Raw genomic sequence first — 22,318 nt, forward strand, 5'->3', positions numbered from 1 at the left:
CTGCACAGGGTCACGGAGAGGCTGCACGGCTGACGGAGAGGAGAAACCATGTGCTGAAGAAGCAGCTGCCATCCACAGAGGGCCAGAATGGTAAGCTCGGGTTTATTCTTATTCTATTTTCAGTCTAAATCCAAACATCCAGGAAGCTGTCCTTCAGTTGTGGTCAGCTCCTTGCAGTGATCAGCTCTCCCGACCGTGACAAACTCTCGCTTGATTGGCCGGGAGCTGATCATATGATTGTAGTTATGATTAGCGGCCATGATAGTGAAACAGAAAAGTACATTTGTACCACAGCTGCACAGTGGGTTCTTACTCACAGCCATGGCGTCCCACATGGACACACAATTTTCTGCCATATTTCAGCTTTAGCTCTTCTCCTCAAGAGATATTTATATATTTCTCTGAGCTCCTCTCACTGATTTGGAGTGTGTCCCTCAATCACTCAATCCAAATGCATACAACCATGATTGTATGTGTATTATATTACACAAAATGATTTTACACTCCTTTTGGATTAAGTATGCCATTTGATTTTCAGGATTTCTCAATAATTTGTCCGTCATCATCAAAAGCTCTAACTTTAGCAACAGTTTTCCATTGGTACATCTAAGGAAAGGAGTCATTTGTATAGGAAAATGAGTTGATGTTTGCTGCTCACTTTAAAATGTCTGGGTCATTATCCAGTCAACTGTGAATAAGGTACACTTTAAGGTCTTGTTGTCTTGGACATTCAATGTCTCACGGGCAATAAAGGTGGACTTTAAATGATTAATGAAGTTGTCTAAATCGGTTTACAAAGCAGAGACCAAAATGCAAACAAGCTCACCTTGGTTTTTATTGTTTTAGTATCTTTAGAGACTTTAGAAAAGTTAGTTTTCCAAATCAAATCACACGTTTTGTTTCTGCCAACGTACATGACAAGCAGGTAAATAGGTAAGTATGAGTCTCACATCCCTTCCAAGAAAAGTCCCAGGCCAGATAAAACAAGGCCGTTTGAACATTTCATTGACTCAACCTTATGATTAATCCATTCTGAAATATCTTTTCAGCTTCACAGCCCAAATCAACCTGGCTTAAATGCCACTCGCATCACAGGGCTGAAGGTGAAAGTATCCGAGGAATCCTGTGACTTGAATCAGTATTTTTAGGCTGATGTATCCCCGCGGACTCTCAGAATAGTGAGAGCAACACAGCGTTTCCCTCTGCACTCCTAGACCGTACAAAGTTTTCCATGATGTCATGTGCGGCGGGGGAGTGAGTGTAATTGAAGAGGCAGATGAACATAAACTGGAATCTCCTCATATTCAGCCATTCATTTAATCGCTTTATTCTTCAAATCAGTCCGTAGACTTCAGGGATAGGAGAAACAAAACAAGTAAGGAGCCCAGACTGTGGCTCCTCGCATTCCTGCCAAAGACTAGATGACAGACTCCAAACACAAATGAGAGATAAGGCTGTTACTGACACAGTAACCTCTTCCTCATTTACTGGTTATAAATACAGTAGAAACACAGTATCCTGTTCAAACCGTAAGAACAGCTCAAAGTAAACACAAGGTCGTCGCTTTATCACTGTCCACTGCAGGCTGACTGATATTGGATTCTTCAGGCCGATATCAATATCTAAGTTTAGGTCTGATATAAAAAACATTCTGATATATAAATGATATATATCACACAGTGTTGGTTTTTACATGGAAGGTTTTGTTAATATTTGCTTTGGACCAAAGCAAAGGGTCCTCCCATCTACTGATTCTTTTTTTTTCTTGAGATATAATAAAGTTGCAAGGGAAGCGTAAAAAAATATGTAAATTGGCTCTACCAAGAAGTTCAAACTAAACTCCCTTCAACAAAAAGAAAAATTAAAAAAAGCCTCCCCCTTTTTTGACGCGTCCTTCCCCCATAATAATTGCTTACAATCTGTAACAATCTTTGATAAGGACACCTTTTGATTGTTAAGAATATGGCCAAGGTTTGTACTTAGAACATTTTACCAATGGAAAATGAACCTTGTCTAACACATTAACAGTCTAATTGGTTTCACTAACACATTTAATACATATAGAACAAAACTGTAATAAAGTTAATAAAGTATAATAAGACTTGTAAAAAGGCAGTCCATAAACTTGATAATAAATAGAAATAAAGTGGTGTGCAGTTAGGGCCATACAGGACAAGCTGGAGGATGCCCTACAGTTAAAGACTTACACATGGTGGGTATTTTATGGGCTAAGGTCAAGTATTTTTAGACTCAACATATTTAAATTTGAGTACTTTTAGATAAACATAAATACATGAATAAATAAAAAACATTATTTAACAACATTTTGTGGATTTTTGTCACCAACAACTCATTTATTTGTGTGTATTATTTATCCTTCACTTTGAATTCTAAGTTACAGAAAGCTTTTTCCAACCTTCCTTTCAGTCAGCCAGCTCAGCTGTGCTTGTAGAATATGAACAGTTACATTTGGTGTGTAGGCTTTGACTGTGTCACTCCAACCTTAGCAGAGCAGTGGGTGGGGAGTGGGGATGATGAGAGACTCAGGTGGATGCTGGAGTGGAGGTGTGGCTTGTGAAATGCCATGCGGTGTCACAGCGGGTGACAGCATAGCTTTCTGGTGATGATAGAAGAGTGAACAGAGCACTGAGGGCTCCTGATGTAAAAGGTGCAAAGGAGAATGTCATGTGAGCGTAGGCAGGCCCAAGTTCAGTGACAAATGCCTTTTAAAAACTGATCTTTGGTACTCTCATAAGGAACTCCAGCCGAGCAAAGCCTTCATAAAATGTGTGTGTGTGTGGGGGGGGGGGGGATACGACAGGGACTTAGTGGGTGAGTTCTGGCTTGGTTCTTTGCCAGAAGCAAATGTTGAGAGCTGGTATCTTGTCAGAGTGAAGTTTTCTTTCTAATGAATGATCCTTATTTCAGCAGTCACCACAGCGTCGTAGCTTTGATATAAACTGCCTCCTGCCAGACTGAAACTGGCAAAGGGCTTCGAGGTTCAGTTATGTTTCTGCTTTGTTAATGCACTTTAACAATGCATCTCCTAGTAAGAGAGTCCACAAGCTTTATAAGAGTCCACATGATGGCATCATTAACACAACTTTGCCATTAGAGGTGTTACGAGTGTACTGCTGCCCACTTACACTTTAAAGGCCTGCTCCTTTTGGAATGGGCAGTGTACCACAAAAAAAAAAAAGAAAACAAAAATCTTTCATGAATAATTGCCCTTAAACATTATCCTTAGTCTATTTACCATCATACAGGCAGGAATAGCGAGGCAGACAAGAAGTGACACTACAGTATATTTGTCCTTCATTTAGAGTCCTTCACTAAATGTAATAGTTTGTCCCCAAACTAAATCTGTGGTTTCCTTTTGGTCTGAAATGTTTTGATGAACAAGTCACGGTAAACACGCACTCAGACTTCACTGGCCTCACATCACAGATATTGATTGGGTAGTGTTCTGATTATTCAGTTGAAATTAGTTCTCCAATGGGTTTAGCCTGATCCAAATATGGGCGACGCTCTTTCCATTTAGTGAAGTAAAAGTGGAGGGGAGGTCCGAGCGGGTAAGAAGACTGTTTGGCAGCTCAGAACTCTCTAACACCTGCAGAAAAAACAACTCTTATTGCTCCAGTCTGGCTTTTTCGTGCAGCACCATTCCCCTGCAAGCTGAGTGGATTCCACACTGATTTGATGGTGGCCGGGGTTGTGGAGATTACTCTCATCTGGAGGAGATTAGTCAGTGATGCTGATAGACATGATCAGCCCAACACTTCATCATTTCATGAAGTTTAGCATCGGCCCCTGCACCGCTCGCTTGTTTATGTAGCGCCGTGCCCCCAAACTGACTGATTCATTTTCATCAGGCGAAATTAACTCGGCTTTCTGATTAGAGACAATCGCCCATTGCGCAATAGCTTTAGCTCCATGTCAGTGGTTAAACTTTGAACTTTTAGTTGAGCCGAAAAAAGACTATAAATGAATGTAATGAACAGATAAGAACTGCCTGTTCTGTGAATACACGGAGACAGAAATGTTTACCTTTATATCCTCATTATCAAAAGCGTTTTCTGCAGACCTGCCAGGCGCCCTATCTGAGCCACGATCAGCATACAGCCTCAACACCATAACAAAACCTGCCGGTTTTTTTTTTCACGTTAGGCAACAGGTGGAATGTGTGCCGATGCATTTTCCCTGCTGTTGTTTTTAGCTCCTAATTCATCCATGAAATTACTCACATGTTCATTTATCATCCAAGCGAAGCCGAGAGCAACAGGCCCCCGAGACGAGAGTCAGTTGATGGATAGAACATTTGTGAGGGCAAATATTACCTCAGTCCACACGGGCAGTAAACACATTTATTATTTAACAAACCAGTCTGCGTGACGTGATGAAAAATCAAATGAATATGTGTATTCAATAGGAAGGTTAACGAAAATATAAACCCAGAGACTATGTTTGTAGTGCCGACCCGAGTTTGTAATTGGTTTCATATTTAGTTATACTACAGTAAAACTTATTGAAAGGTATACCAGGGCTCTGTGAGCTCACACACATAAATAAATCTTTGTTACCTTTGTTGCAAAAATGCCGCGCACCTCCTCATGCCAAGCACTCTGTTGACTGGACATTGATTGCTGATTTTCTTTTTCGTTTTTTTTTTTTTTGTAAGCTTTGAAATATTCGCCTGCCTGCGCCAAGAGCTGCTCACCTATCTGGAATGTACAGTTAAAATTGCTTTGCAGCTAACATAAATACAGGCCACGGCTGTTGTAGTGCGGAGAGATGGCAGGCCCTTGTGTGGAGTGCAAGCAACTCTTAGTCATGAGTTCTTCCACAGAAGTAAAAGGTGGTAAGATTTTATGTTGATAAATCTGTGAGTGTGTGTGTTCTGCTCCTGCCCTCGATCACTGACAAGTAATTAAGAATATGAGGTCACCATTGAGAACAAATCACTGTGTCTGTGATCGTAGATGACAAACCGGCTGCCTGTTGAACACTTGCACCTTCCAGAAAGCTGGGCAGCATTTGTCTGGTTTGGTATGGAGCCATTTCAGGTCACTGACATCAGTCCATTTTATTTCATTTACATGAATTTTTATTTCACCATGGCTAAGTTCATGTCACAATTGTTTTTCATTATGGCATTTATCCCCCTGCTTTGCTTGAAGCGACTATAATCAGTGGCTTTTATTTTGACACTGGATCGCAGGACTACTTGATGGGTGTTGCTCGAAGTAACAAACCCAAGGACTATGGTCTTCCTCAGCTCAATGGTGCTTTGTAGCAACTTTCAGATAAACAAAGTACTAATTGGTGAACATAGTGACACATTTAAAAGCTTAAGAACCAGATATTTCCCACAGGAGTCGGTGGAGACCAAAAACAGAGCTAAAACAGAGTGAATATTAGACTTACATTCACCAGGAAGCAAGAAACATGACTCTTGTTGCTGGATGTGTATTTAAACCTTTGTTAGTTATCATGTTAGCCACCAATTTGAATTTGCTACCATGACAGTGTTCACAGCTTCTTGCTGCTGACAGGCAAAAAAATCAGTTATTGCAAGTTTTACTATGCAAACTCAACAAATGCCACCAAATGTAGCCAGTAAGCTCTTGTTAGCTTGATCAACAACAGTGCCAAGTTATTCTGAATCAAGTCAACAAGAAGTTCTTGATGTAGAGGTAACAAAGTGCAGACACATATTAACCGATCTATTTTTATTTAACCTCCCAGTATGTGCAGGTAGGCAGCAGGGATCAATTCAGAGATAACTGATATTCTGACAGAAACTGATTCTAAAGACAAGCATACAACACTATGAAGATCATGATTGTCTTCACTTTGCATAATTCAAGCTTTCAAGGCGGCTTCACCAGCTAGAGGGCTAAATATAAGGGTTGCTAATTTCTGTACGGTAATAAAAATGTTGTGAAAATCAGAATGATGACATGACATTTCATAATAATGAGCTGAGTTTGAATAATTTGCTTAATTGTTGTGAAGAATGACTTGTCTGATTTGTGTATTGCTCACTATTTAAAATGTTGGGCTCCATATTTAGGCAGCAGGAGAAATGACATTGTGTAATCTCATCGGCTGACTCACATTTGGACAGTTTTTGGAGGTGGAATAGATGTTATTATGATTTCATGGCTTTTATTATTATGAAAAGGATTTTCAGATTTGAAGCTACTGTCCACTGGAAATAAAAACTCAGCTGGGCGGCGATTAAACTTTCCGTGATTGTCGCTAATATGCGCTGTGGATATGAGAAAGGACAAATGTAATATAGAGGGAATTAAAGGGCTTACTTGAGAAGCTTCCATTCAAAGTTTTCATTATTTGTTAGAGTCTTCACGAAGGAAGGCAATTAAAGGAGTGCCCTCTATCATCTGTCACCACAGATACCAGACGTATTTATTATAAAAGCTTTAAAAGCTTCTCTGGAATTAATGTGGATACTGTAACACACACACTGAGGGGAGACAGGAAAAAGAAAGTCTATACAATTTATCATATGGGCAATATATCCTCAGAGGTATCAGTAATCAGAGCAGGACCTCATGATTTAGCACTCTTAAGTTAAGCACAACACTGACAGTGATCTAATCTGAGGTCCTCTGAAATAATTCATTCATCAGCTGTTAGTCGGGGAGATAAAGAACATCTAGGATTATCCATCTCTCCAAAACTCTGGAAAAGATTAGGTCATTGCATCCACCGGACTATTTTTAGAGCCCTTTAACGGTGGCATATTAAACAAAACGCTTAGAAATTCAATTAAGAAACCACTCGCCCACAATGACCTGAAAATAACCTAGAGTTATTCTAAAACAAAGGCTCTGCCGACCAGCCGCTGTGCCGCCTCACATGTGGTTTGGAAACAGGAGTGCTTAAAACCACAGATTCTTAGGGGCTGCAGAGATTAATGAAGAGTTTCTTTTTCCAGGTGTTGTATTGTGGATACAAGAGCTTTGGGCGGTGAATTTTTACCAAGGGGAGAAATCCTCACAGTAGAAATGAAAACAGTAACACAATATACAGCTCTGATCCGGCTCATGGCTCAGATGCAAGAACAGAAGCGCATTCCAGACCCACGAGAAAGGAAGCGAGGAAAGACAGCTCCAGATCACTCTCTGATATCGATCACACATGTGGCGTTTGTGTGAATGGGGCCGGACGGAGTCAGCGCCACGTGTCCCCAGGGGAGCTATTCGAGTTTGTGGGTTTGTGGTTTTTCACGACCCCTTTGCCTTTCAAACCTTTTAATAGCAACGTCTGACATCATGACACAAAAATCAGTAAAAGAGACATCTTAGTTCATCTTACCACCATTTTTTTTTTTACAGATTGGTCAGTCATCATCAGTACTTCCCGGGGGTGTTAGTCATCTACTGTTTCTGCTTTAATTGGCACTGCCACTGCCACATGCCTTTTTGATTTTTATGTAAAATGACTCTCGCCTAATTGTATTTTCAGCCTAAACGGGAAAGTTGAGCCGCAACAATGAAAAGTGACTAATCCCTACAAATTGATTGTCATATTTGTAATAGTTTGCTGGGACAAATCACTGAAAGACTGAAATACAAATGAAACATAATTGAGCAAGAGAAAGGAAGCCGATCTCTCATTCACTGTAAAGCAGAGGTGTGGACTTCTAAAGTGAGCGGACAAGATCAAAATTAGGCTCTAATTTGAACGACTTTTGACTTGGAATGGCTTGCTGTCCTCTCTAAGCCCTGAGATTGAAAGCTATGTTAAACACAAGTGTGAAGCAGATCGACTCTAAAAAACAAAATGCAACAAAAACATCCTGAAAAAGAATATAGAATCAAAGTGACAGCTGCCAATCAGTTGCCAAAACCTCCCTGTCACCTGTAATTCATATTATTTCAATAAGATATCGATCAATATATACAGTATATATATAGAGTGTGTGTGTGTATAACCTTATTAACTTAACGGTTTTGAATGAGGCAGAGGTACAGAGGTAGTCAGACAGGTCGGTCTGTAACAGCCACAGACACCAGATTTTATTTTACTCAGGATCTAACTGTCTTGAACGGGGACATGACTCATGACTTAACTGTCTTTACTTAAGACCTCCACCTGAGCCTCAACTGTTTTGACTAAGGACCTGACTTAAAATATAATATCAGCTACACTCTGGGCTGAACTGCCTTGTCTTTGGACTTGGCTTGTGACATTAATATATTGATGAGGGACATGAGTCGGGACTTGACTTGAGACTGACTTGTGACTTTGTAGTCCCCCTCGCATGCAGGATTGATGAACCAGAGCATGCCGTGTGCAGTGTACTGATGTCACGTTACATTTTGTATTGACAGGCAGCCTTTCACCTCTCCGTGCCATCTGCAGACCGTGTTGACGAATCTTTGCTAACGAATGTGTTGAACTGCAGTCTGAGATCATGAAAGTATCACACTGAAGCCTTTAAGCTCATGCGTTACGGCACTTTTCAAACACAACCAATAACCCAAATAAAGCATTAATGAAAAAAAAAAAAAGAGTTTGGACCAGCCAAATACAATAGGTCCTGCTTCTAATAACTGCGATCCCAGTCGTGTATCGAGGTACCAGCGGAGGAGGGTTGCATGCAAGGTGAAATCATTCTCAGCTCTGCTCCACCTTGCTCTCTCAATCATCCTCATGTGTTGTGAATAATAAAAAAGAAGAATTCATTTTACGGTTTTACTAGTCAGCAACCCAGGTATGCATTTGTCAAAATAGGGGGAAAGTTAGAACCATATGTTAATTTGAATGGGAGGCACCTGGTTGTGATTAGGGCCCTGCTGCAGATGATAGGAACACACAGTGGGCTGTGCACGAGGAGAGCACAATGGACGGGACAACACTGGCTCAAATCGGAGTGAAAACACTTATAAGATCTAAAGGATTTGTTTTAATGAACAGGCTGATGGACAGGCTTATTGAAGACACATATGGCGTGTTTGTTAGCAGATCAGTGCGGTGATGGACAGGACGAGAATCCCCACACAAAGAGCACTTTTTCCATAAATTATAATGTAATTTATTTTACTACTTCCCTCTCAGTATGTGGGCTTGTTTGAGCACAGAGTTTTTCTGTTCTCTCCTAGAGGCCTCTGCAGAGTTTACGCCGCAGCGTTTTTTAGGTGTTATTCATTTCAAATTTCAGGGTTTTATCAGAGCCAAACCTTTAACAGGTGTTGGAAATAAAAGATGAAGAAAAAGACTGTTTGGTCAAACATCAGCTTTTGGTTAAGATTTTTGTTTTGTAGATTTCAATGCAGAAATACAAAGTATAGCTGCTAAAAAGTAAAAAAAAAAAAAAAAAAAAAGCTACTTAGTGTCAAATAAGTTATCAAGCCCTGCTTTTAAGGACCGTGCTACATTTTTGGGATTTTGGCTTGATGGGTAATAATAACATGAGCAGCAAAATAATCCACATGCATCCCTAATTAAGCAGAGGCTTCAGTGCATGCAGTGTATGTCAGCCTAACTGTGATGGAAAAAGGGAGGATGGTGATGGAAAACATGTAGAAACCGATGTGGCCTGTGAGCCCTCCTCAGGAAAAAAAAAAAAAGAAACAGTCACACTAATGTCCCGTCAAGTGTAACTTTTCCGCCCAACGTTGAAGCTCCACAAAAGCACCACACAGTTGTGCGGAATGTTTGACAGGTCAGACGTACCTGAACGGCAGCAAACAATGGAAATGACTGCTTCCTCCACTGCACGCCGCTCTGATCACCACCAATCTTGACAGCGCCGTTAGGACACGGGTGCACTGCAGTGAGGCAGCACTTTAACAGGATAACACTCAAAATACTCTGAGGTGACAGGACTTACCACTGGGCTACCATATTGCCCTCTGTAGCAGCGGGAGGGGGGTACTTTAAATACCTTCTAATTACATGTAGACTTCATTATGCTGGCAGTGTGAATGTCACTGATTCTGATTGGTTGGACTGTGTTCACTAGTTTACTGGCTTTATTTTAGTCGTAGGTTTTGGAAAATCTGGAAACTTTTAATATTCATTTAGTTTGGTTGGGTTTCATATTTTCTAGTCAACAATTGGATTTGCTATATAGCTACACAGTGCAGGTTTCAATGCTTTCAGAATGAGCATTTGAAACATACTAACTGCTCTCACACCAGCCAGTCCTGAAATGACAGAAAAGTTGCCACCAGGTGACTTACTGCACCAAAAACCAGCGTCTGCAGTCGACCAGTGATATGAGTGTCGTGACTGAAACCCACCGAACCACAGCACCAAAAGATCCTTCCAGCTCACCATGCGACAGTGCGCCTGATTCACAGGCAGAATGTGCCTGAGTGTGGTGATTGATAAGCTTTGCTATCTAATGCTTTGTCCTCTTCTAGATATGTTCTTCATTAACGTGTGGAGCAGAGAATCCATCAGATGTAAATGTCTCCTAAATGCTGCCTGTCCCAAAGGCCAAGTATAACATGGCACGAGGGTCGTATTTTTGAAGGTTTCAGCTGACATACCAGAAGCTATGGGAATGGGCTTCAGCAAAAACAACAAACTACCAACTTTTATATTGAGATCACGCTCAAGCCAATTGTATGGAGATCCTATCAGGGTCAAGTATGTGTTCATTACAGATGTTCTTCAATTAACGCTCAGGACAGAAATCTACTCTGATCATTCTCTGTTTATGTACACTGTCCTTCATTTTCAATACACCTTGGAAATTTCATTAAAATGAAGAAGAGCTACAACAGGTATCTGGCTTCTGATCCACTGTTTGCTTTGGTTTGATGTAGACGGCTGTCGAATGATACTAAGCATCGTGCTAGTTGGCTCTACTGTGAAATTGCAAGCTGGAAAGACCAGGCTAAGAGAGACTTTGTATCTAATAAGAAGGAGAGAGTGGGGTGAAATGAATCCATGTTCTATTTTATGTTAATACAGAAAAATAAATATGCACTTATGTCAAACTATATCTGCTGTGTCTATTTATGGAATCTAGACACCTTCAGTAGATCGGTAGAGCCTTCCCATCATGCTCTTCTTCTGAGAGGGCTCTACTTGTTCATCTATATGGTATCAACATTTATGACAACTCTGGATTTTGCAAAACCTCACATTTTGGGTTTTTTCTATTGCCAACATTTAAAAAAAAAAAATCTTTTCATAATATAGTATGAAAAAAAAAGCAGCTGCAGAATAGTTAGGCTTAGGGAAACATTGTAATAATGCCAAATAATCTTTGGTTAACGTACATTTAAGGTTAGGAAAGAAAAACACAAAGGGAAAGATTGCCGTTTAAGCAAAATAGAACACAGTGGTAAAGATGTAACTCATTCAGTTCTGGCGGAGGATCTCTCCCTCTCTCCCTCTCTCCCCATGTTTCCTGCTGCTAGCCTCCAGCAGAGGTGAGGAGCAGCTACAGAGGTCTGTTCAGCTCACTTCTGTCTAACTCCACACTCACCCAACACTCCAACAAAATTTGATGTGTCAAATGGGCATGCTTGCAAGTACTAGACTTAAAATATGTAAGGTCAGGGTATCTGGCGATAACCAATACCAGTATCTTTGCTCTCTTTTTTCCTGATTACAAAATGAATAACTGTTATGGAAGGTAAGAAGGTATTGCAGTGGCAGTAAAACCTTGATTGAATGAATCAATCGCATTGGGCACAGTTGTTGGATTGCTGGAAAGTTGGACTTAACTCCCCCTAACTCTGAGATACTGATAGCCTTACTCTCTGACTCACTGCAGAAAAGGGCACTCTCTGTCCAGTGTGCAGATTGTAAAGGTTAGGTGCAGAATCGCTTTAAATGCACTGTAAATCATTCTTGTTTTCTTGTCCCTCATGCAATTTTCTCCACAAACCAAATCTATCTATGATCATATATATTGCTGACTTATCCACAGGTCTATCTCATTCCTGTCTCCTCTATATTTGTGTCAGCCACATTCACTTTTCATCATTACATAGCCAACAGGATATTTGTTCACCTGTCCCATTCATTTGAACAGGTCATAGAAATACTGTTTTCCTCTGTAAATGAAAAGGCTGCTGTAACCAGGTGAAACCTCCACAACTTCCACCATCCCGTGGCCTCTCTCCCCCGTACGTGGCCGGCGGCCTATGTGATCTCTGACCTGCAGAGACTGAGCCAACAGCAGACCTCTCCAGAGAATTTCAGACAGCCATCCCCACAGGCCATGAGTGTTCCCATCTCTGACAGACAGGAATGATAAGAGTTGCCAGGCAGCACGTTCCCAGTCACCCTGCAGCCAAATCCTGCAGCACAATACAAGGTCACACTCAAAAAAGGCTCCTTCGCCGGATTGAGTCTGCTTATTTTGTCCCAGTAGAATCTCAGACATCCCACATATGTGGGTTAACTCTGAAGCTTTTACAAAATGGTAAAGTGATACATAAGGAATAATAAAAAAAACTCTCTTTTATGTATTTTCCCATGCAGGTGAAAAGGTGAAAACACTCAGAAGCCCAGAGAGAAAGCTCCCGTTATCAGTTTCACTAATGGCCTGATTAGTGAACAGGGCACACTGATAGAGATAGCGCCAGTGACCCGTCTGTTGCTCCCAGTTTCTCCAATTTGCTGTCTTCTGCCTCCTGGTCTGATGAAGCAGTTGCCGTCTACTTCTGAGACTTGTTTATCTGATAAAATGAGCCCTCAGACATGTCGAGCAGCCCAAACATTTGCGAGCTGTCAGTCAAGCTGATGAACAGTTGAGGGGGAGCAATGGACAGTTCGCAGGCTCGTGCGAAGTATGCAGAGAGTAAAAAGTCCTCCTTGTCGGCGCAGCGCTGAGGTGTCACCCATCACACGCAAATACAGAACATGGCTGCGCTGCGTGTGTGTGACGATGCGTGCGTGTCTGTGTGTGTGCGTGTATACATGTGTGGAGGAGATCTGTGAGCTTAATCCAGGCATCTGCTTCCTACCAGTGAGATATGCTTGAAAACTTAAGATTGTTTAGTCAAACATAGATAACTCACATAGCACACACACCCAAATCCAAAACGTACACATTCGTTACATTTAAAAAGAGTTTTACTTCTTGCCGTTAAGAACAAGTGTTGTTATGTGGCTTCAAGCAAAGACCTTTTTGAAGACGACCCCTTTGTAATCTAAGAGACATCCAAATGAATAAGCTTCTTCTCACAGTGTCCACGTTCAGCAGTAAAGTGCATGTAACTGAACTCATGGTTAACATGATATCACGTCTGATGGATGGACGATAACATTGCTGAACAGGACTCGCTGGCAGCCTCTCCAGCAGCATTTCTCTGCAGTCGGGGACACTGTGGACCTGTCTCTAGCCTTCTTTCCTGCCATTTACTCTCCCTCCCTCCCCCTCGTCTCCCTCTCGTCCTCCCGGCGCGTGTGGAGCCTGTGAGTCGTTCAGCCTGTGATCATGGCACTGGTCCACGACTCAGCGGACAGGCAGCCAATGACATCATACTTCATCTTGGATATGTGTCTGTGGAGGTGGTGGGGGGTGGGGGGGACAGAAAGTGACACCTCTGGTCACTGTGACACACTATCTGTCTCACCCACCAAGTTCATGCTCTGAGTCAGATCTAATTGTGACTGAGTGTGTGCTGTGTTGTAATGCAAAGATCTCCTCTTTGTTATCTAGTACTGGACTCACTCTGCTAAACATAAAGACGTTAATAATAACAGCACTGAATGCAGCATGGAGAAAGTATTTTCCTGTAATAAATGTTATGAAGCATAATCTCCACATGCTTCTCAACATTCCTAAACTGACTCTGGTCATTTGGGACATTTAATTCTGTACTGGAGCGTATATATATATATATATGTATATATGTATATATGGGTGTGTGTGTATATATATATATATATATATATATACACACACACTGTTGCCCATAAAGTTGGAATAATTGTTCAATACCCCCAATTTAGTTAAAGCCTGAATACACAGTTTGCAAAGGTTCATTGTGGTTTAAGTTTCACTGTGACATTTGGAAGAGTTTGATCAATAAAGTTGAGAAGATATAAACTTTATTTATCAAGAATAAATCACATTGTCACAATCATTTCATGAGAAGAGGTAAAAAACATTTTATTCCAACTTTATGGGCAACAGTGTATATACAAAGGCAAATCACAAACGAGCCAACATTCTCATCTTTAATCTGTGTGACATTTGGAATCATTTGTAATAGAACTACTGTCATTTCCATAGACGGTGCCCCGAGCAAACACGGTGGACACGGTGACCGTACACTGGGTGATTATCACAGGATATAGGAGCATTTTGTGTCTCAAAGCTGTCGGCGCTGCAATGAAATAAAGCTGAGTTGGGTGAAAGAGCTCAAAGACGCCTCTCTGGATGTTATGTTGTTAGCAGACAGATGTAGCAAGTGCCAGTAATGAGTACGGATTCTGTTCTTGCTTGTGTTGGTTGGTTTCCTGTGAAAGAACTTGTTCACTCCAGCAAATTAACATTTGTTTTGTTTTAATCTTGAGCGTAAAAGTTTGTTCTTGACCTTGGAAACAATCTAACAGTTCATTTGTAGTTGCCATAGCAATCCCCGGTGCAACTGATTTTATTACAACTTAATACAGCTCGACAAAGAGCAGTTCCATATCTCCATCTCATGATTGAGAAAAGATGGGAAGTTGTGGTACCTTAAAAAAGGGGGTGACCTGGTGGCCTTGACCAACCCTGAACCCCAAGGTTTCTGGTTTTAATCTGGCCGGGGAGCTTTGTTGCATTTCGTTCCTCATCTCTCTACTGTCTGCTAACTCGTGAAGGCATAACGTGCCCCACAAAATATGCCAGAATCTGCAGCAGGAGAGAAGGTAGTTGCTCTGAAATAAGCTAGTAAGTGGACCTTGAGTTTTTCTGTCAAAGCTGTGTTTGGTTCGTCTGGCCCTTAGTTTAGACCGCCCACCCTACTCCAAACCCAGGCTGCCTCCAGGGCATGAAAATTGCCATAATGAGGTAAAAGCAATCGTTTTCCACAGTTCACAATCCTGTTAGCTGAGTCAACATCTTTAACTTCGCTTTATCCTATTACTCTCCATCACGACAGTTCTACAAGTTTCCAAGCCCACCAAGCCTGGAAAGGTGTGCTGGGGTTAACACACACAGACCACAAAGATAGGAAAAAAGACAAGAAACACACACATATACACATGCAGCCCCTTTCAGAACCCTACAACAACATTCGGCCATGACCCACTGAGCGTCCCTGGGGTGTTAAAAGCAAGCAGGACCATGTAGCTGTTGGTGCCCCTTTGTTGTTTCAGCTTTCAGAATCGGGCAAGGAAGAAAGAAAGGTTTGTCCAACCAAATTACCTATCGCAGGAAAAATAATAAAAGAGGCAACGTACCGAATCAATGGGTCAGCGTGACGATAGCGTAATTTCTTACTGACAAGTCGCATAAGTCAGGTCTCTCAACATCCCGCAGAGTGGAGATAGTACATATAGCCATGTGTTTGGTTTGAACGTGGAATGGCAGAAAATGTCACCCCTGATGAATGCTCCACGGTGCTGATAAGACGTACTCCCCTCTGGGCAAGTGTGCAAACACAAAGGACACACGTGCACACATAGGCAGATAAACACCCGTGCACACACACACAGTCATAGTCCTATAAATAAGTCTTTGGTCCTGAAGGGTCAAGTGGAGTCCAGCCCAGCAGATACCAGCTCTGTACCCAGGGATCAGTCTGTGGCCCGTGGCGACCCCTGTGTCTGCTCTCTGTCTGTCAACCACCTCGCTGTACCCAGATCAGATTACACCACAGTGGAACCTTGGTGAAACAGTTTTTTACGTAGGAACACAAATCTGACCTGGTATCAGCGTCTGGAGCAGCATGTTTTACTCTGTCAAATAGACGTCAGTAGGGGAAGGAGGGGTTGTGGGGGTGTGGGGAGGACGGGGAGGGTGGGGTTGGGTCATACCAACAAAAACATGGCTCCAGTCGGTCCTCATTGAGAGAAAGAATGTGCTGGCTGACAGGCCATTTCAGCCAGGTCATTTGGAAGTGCTGGACCAGCTCGGGAGATCCAGATAGCTAAATATTTGCACTATTGGGTCTTTTCTTTATATCCTCTATGAGTTGTGTAATGATGCTGTGGTGGGCCTGCAGCTCCCTGTTAAGGTCATGTGATCAAGAGGCCGACCTATTGTGCCTTTTTTTTTTTTAAAGTGCTTGAACTCCTGGATGTTTTTGCTCAGTCTTCACTCTCTTTATTTTTGGGCTTATGGAGTCATCACTACACCAATGAGACTTTGTTACGAGCGTTCCCTTCGTGCTATCATTATCACATTTGATGGGAAGGAAGTGTAACATTGCCATGGAGTTAGTGGGTTAACTGTTGACTCGAGCCCTATTTTTTAATCATATACTTCTGTTTGTTCCTGTTGGCACTGTGACAAGCTACATTTCCACCACTGGTTGTGCAAATACTTGAGTATTTGCACTTTAAGATACTTTCTACTTGTCTCCTACACTTCAGAGAGAAACATTGTACTTTTCACACTACATTAGATTAACAGCTTTATTTACTTGTTCATTTTTACATACATTTGATGAATGATCTTTTTATCGTCATTGGGTTCACACTGAGCCGTGAGTCAGGTTTCCCTTCTAGCGAGTGTTGGGGCAGTGCTGTTGTGCCACACCGACACAGCTGATCATCTGTCATGTCATGTCATCTGTCTGGCATGCCACACATTAATCCATACTGTTTGCCCTGGAGTTCCATCAACTGATATTAAGATGTTATATTTCAATTTCAATCATTTTTGCTCAACTGGTTTCTATTTATAGCTCTGTCAAGCATGATGAAAGACATTTGTTTGGCATAGATGGCTGTTCCTCTTGATGTGCCTTTCATCTGGCCCGTTAGTCACGGACACACACATTAACAACAACAAAGTAGACTTTGAGTTATTAAATTTCTGATAGTGAAGTTTCGGGAATACCGCATAAAGCCAGCCCATAGCCCTCGGTAATAGGCAGGAGTTAGAGTTAAGCTGTGGTGATGCAGGCCCGTCTCTGCACTGAAGCCTCACAGACATAGCCTCCCCCCCCCCGCACCTCCTGCCCACACTGCTGTGGCCACCCGCCAGCGCCTGCAGACTACAGCGGAGGCAAAGTCAATTGCCGAAATCTAAACAACCACAAAAACACAAAACAGCATGTCCCTCTGTGCTTTCTGCATGAGGTGGAGACAGTCCACCTCCCGGGCTCTTGTTGTGTTTGGGGATTCCTTTCGGATCGGTTGCAGCGCCGCTGTATCTCAGACAGTCTGACAGTTCCAACCCAGCGGCAGACGCTAGCCGCTCGGACCCACGGGCCCACGGAGGCCCGAGGGGGAAAGAGCAGAGCGGAGGGTACCGAGCTCCAGACCAGGTAGAGATGGAGAGAGCACAGGAGGAGGGTGTAAGCAGAGACAAGGCCGCTGGCTCGGCCTCGTCTCTCTGTCACTTCTGCTTTGGATTCGGCCCCCCCCCCCGTGGAACCTGGTCAGTACAAACCGCAGCTCAGAGGCAGAGGGGAGACGCTGAACCTGACTCCTCGTCTGGCTCCGTGCACGTCTCAGTCTCTCTTTCCCACCCTCCTTCACCTCCTCTCCTCTCACAGTATATTTCCTACGCCATGCCCCCCCCCCCCCCCCCCCCCCCCCGTCCCTCTTTCTGTCCTCCTATATTCTTTAGATTTCACTCACTGTGTTTGCATTCCACAATCTCTTCTCTTCTCTCCCGTCTTTCTGTTTTCAGCCAGCCGGCTTGTGTCGTGAGAAACCCCTCGGTTTTCTGATAAGACTGATTGGTTGCTGATAAAGAACTGAATCATTCTCAAGTCTCTAACCTCGTGTCACCCCTTGACTTTTTACAGTGGAGCTAAATGAGAAATGATAGCTTACAACAACATAACTTCAAGTTCACTTCAACACTGATGCAAAAGACACCAAGGAAACAGGCTGCATGATGAAGTGACTATCTGACAACTGAAAGTGAAATTGACCCTTGGCAGAGCCCCACCCCGTGGTTAGGCTACTGTTGCTACACCATCAACACAGCAATAATGGTGGAGTCATTTGGGTCCCTGAATTCAAAGGAAGACAAAAGCAGGTGTCTGATTCTGGCTGAAATGACAAGTGTCTCCGGCAGATTTCTTTAGCTAACCAGCGTGAATGTTTCCAGCTGACCTTTTTAAAGACAAGAATCTTAAGGGGTCTTAAATTGGCTAAAGGAGATTGAAGCTATATCTCCAAGGAAGAAAAGTTAGCATCCTCACCAGACGTGGAAATAAACTAGCCAGTGTGATAAAGATAAAGATAAAATCTTTTACTGCAGAGCAGTTGGCCCACACATTGTAAATATAATAAGAAACAAATGCAAGATCAAATTGACAAAACCCAGAAGACAAACACAGTGTTTGCTAGTAGTGGTTGTTGAGCTGTGATTGGATAATTGCTGTTGGGGGACAGGTGTAAGTATCTGTGCTGCACTGTGTCTGATTTTTACTCTCCCGATTACTTAAATGTCAGAGTTTACCTGAGCAGCACAAGGACGGCGAGCGGAGAGGAGCTGCTATCTGAGACAGAGCAGCGAGGCAGCTCTCAGACTGATAGGACACAGCTGCTGGGGGGGGGGGACTGGGCCGTGGGGGACACTGTGTCTGCCCCTTTTACAAACATGCACACAAATGCACACACGCCACGTGTCCTCCAAGACCCCCCACCCACATCCTGCGCACTCCAGGCCTGACGAGCTCACCTCCTGCCACTGAACAAACTCTTTACCTGCACTCTATTTTCATCATTCTGTCAGCCCTTCAGTCCCCCCCCCCCCCCCCCCCCCCCCATCCTTTTTGTTTGGTCTGGACCTGCTCTGTTGAGAGTAGAGTCTCAAGATAATGGTTGTTATGAATTGGTGCTATATAAAGATTGATTGATCGATTGATTGATTGATTGACACCTCCCAACTAGCTCTCCAGTCCATCCTGTCCTTCTACTACCTTCACCTTTACATTCCCCTCTGAAATCTTCCCCCATCATTTAACTGTTTAAATATTGTGTCTATCAAAGTGTGATGCTTGCTCTTACTCTGTGCCACGGAGCCACACTGTTGTCGATAGCGATTAAGAAGAACACACGAGCGAGCCATACTGCTGCACCGGGCGCACTGGGAAAACGACTTTCCTCTCGTTTCATGCAGCATAACGGCTAAATTCAAGCTCCCATGGTGTCCAGCACATGTTCCACTCAAACTACATCGGGCCGTGCATTCCTGTACACTTCCTCCTGTAACACTCTCTCAGGCAAATGGCAGAGGGACAGCTGAATTCCACGGATGGCACATAAGCTGAGATATCTGAAGCATTTCAGATCCGTGACTGCTCCTATCAGCAGCAAGGGGAGCTGAATTCCACTGATTCATCATTCAGTGGAAGTGATAGCCAGGACGGCATGATGCCGACGATGTTAAGAACAAATTCCAGACACACCGTATGTAGTGTGAAGTGTTTGTAATTCCCTTGCTGAATGTGGACATCAGTTTTACGATATTTTGTGCAGTTCCAACTGGTCACATCTGCTTTATCTAAAACACAAGAAATCACACAAAACACTAACAGTCATTTTTTGATCTAGATGTCTGCGCGGTTAGCCAATAAACACGTTGTGCTCAGTTGTTGCGTTATGGAATGTGTTTTTAACATGCTCTTTAACAAGGCGTGTGACTTATTGCACCTCAGGAGCATCAGACAGCAGAGCGAACACAGCCACGCCACGACACCCTGCCGCACGCTCACTGTATATAATGCAGAGAATGTGCCGTCGAATCTGTCTCATTGGTAAATTAGCGTGGTTTCTTTTTATCACACACACACACAGTCGAACACATGCATGTGCGGCTCCAGACAGTTCAGATGAGACTTGTCACGTCCGTTGACACAGGGCCCAATTAAAGGGGAGGATTAAGCCAGGGCTGGGTGACCTCTTCAGGAATCTCTCTGAGACGCTGTGTGTACACTGTCAAACCCTCTGACAGACCTTCCCTTTAAGCACTTTCACCTGCTAATTAAGACGCAGGACTAGTGTGTGTGTGTGTGTGTGTGTGTGTGTGTGAGTGCATACATGCGTGTGCGTGCATGTAATTTGTGTGTGTTCATTCACCACGCATACAAGACAAATGTACCCACGGATGTCAGCGATAGATTTGCAGCCCAAGACGCTTCTATGTAAATATTTGACTTGAGCATTGTATGTGTTGTTGGAGCTCACTTCGGCACACGTCAGCGCACGGGCTGCAGCTGACAGATAGGCCGTGTCATTTATTACATTAAGTTATTATATGTTTTGGTGTGTGCATCTCGCTGCTGTGTGTAGAGGCTCCTCGGCAACAAAAGCCAAGCAGTGTTTATGGTGTGAGGAGATTAAAATGGATAGCGGCGAGGCAGAAGCAGTGAGCTGTTGCTGGACAAAGCTCTCAGTGACTGATTAGTCCTGTGTGGCTGCAGTTTTTACACAATGTGCAGAGAGGGCCTGTAGTAATCACACACTTCGTTTTGGTATTCTTTTTATAGTGGCAGGATAGGAAACCGGAGGATATTTTAAGGGAATAATCACTTTGGGACAAAGTCTAACCGGAGATGGGACTCATGGGGATAAACATGGTAAAAGACTGGCATTGAGATTAAATGGAGGGAAGACTGGCATGAGGACAGACAGGGATGATAAATATATTAGGTAATCTCAAGAAATTTGCTAGCGTTAAACAAGAAAAAATTTGCCAGTGGGGAAAACAAGAATAACCTGTGAAACAAGACTAATGTCAAAGATTTATAAGCCGTGAAACTTCAGAAAATCAGGGGCAAGGTTCTCAAAATTAAAGACAAAATGAGACAAGCTCTTTAAACATGAATTCTTCTGTTCATAGTACAGACATGGCATTGTTAGCAGTCTAATCATCTCTTGGGTTAGGGTTAGGGTTTTTTTTACTCTGGCATACTGGATATTTTAATGAAGACCAGTTGCCTTGAAATATGTTAAGTGATGGAAGTTTTCTCTAATGACTTGTTAGTCTCATGTCTTTCTTGAAACGCCCTTTGTACAGTGTGTGCAGGGACAGGAAGCCAGACTGGTCCAGGGACACATACTGTATTTCACCATTGAGCCTCCCCACATTCTCAGCTGTAACCGCTGAACCCTCTAATCGGGGTTTAGCGGGACAGTAGCCCTCTGGAACAACAGCCATCGTGGACTTTGACACCTGCTGTGTAACAAAAACAAGGACACATAAATGACATTCCCACATCATACCCCGATGGTGCCCTCCTAGTGGGCCTGGTTAAAGCATGTCGTCACAATCCGTATTGTGCTCCACATCAAGCCGCAGACGCGTCCAGCTGACGTCCTGTGCTGACGGACGAGTCGGGAGGCTCTCCGACGTCCGGGAGCTGCAGTTGGCTAACGGCGCCCTCCGAGGAGAGCGGGCACAGAGCTTAGTTCGACTCTGACAAATGTCCGCCTGGTATGTGGGAGCTGGAGGAAGGGATGCCTTGTTGAATGCAGGCTGGGGAATCTGCTATCACGCTGCTGATAAGATAAACCTCCTGCATCTGAGCTGCTGGGTGGCTGACTGCACTCGACTGAGCACTCACTGTATACTTCATCCCTTAGTGAAAGCATGAAAAGCTTACAGAGGTTAACACAGAACGATGTTTCTGTATGAATGATGTAGAAATGATCAGAAAACCAACATCTATCAAAATAAGGGAAAAAAACCTAAAAGAATTCAGTTAAGCCAGTCTGTCTCACTTTGATTACATTTAAAGTTCAGACCTCAAATCATAGGTTGACAAACTTTCATGTTGACCAATAATTCTTTGCAGTATCTCGCTCATATCTCTTTTTTTTAATCTACTGTAACTGCAGTACATTTCTGTAGGGAAGAGTTTCCAGTCTGATTGTACTAATACATTGATGTCAGAAGTTCAGCATCCCTTCACTTTAATGGACACTTGACCAGAGTACAGCATGGAAAAAGCGCTTAGTGCACAGTGTCGGCAGCATATGTTAACTGTGGACATTACGCGTATTAAATATGTAGCTGGAAGCAGTGAGATGTGGCTGACAGGTTACATTCCATCTGCTGTCACAAGGCAAAAAGCCGAACTTGTTCCCATCCCCGCTTTTCCCTTTTCCTCCCTCCTGGCTGTACTGCTGCTCCGTTATCTGCCCTGATCTTTCTCTCCCTATCAAGCCGTGCCTCTCTACTCTCTAATGACAGTCAGCCGGG

The sequence above is a fragment of the Pempheris klunzingeri genome, chromosome 20, assembly GCF_042242105.1.
Source record: "Pempheris klunzingeri isolate RE-2024b chromosome 20, fPemKlu1.hap1, whole genome shotgun sequence".
Classification (NCBI taxonomy): domain Eukaryota; kingdom Metazoa; phylum Chordata; class Actinopteri; order Acropomatiformes; family Pempheridae; genus Pempheris; species Pempheris klunzingeri.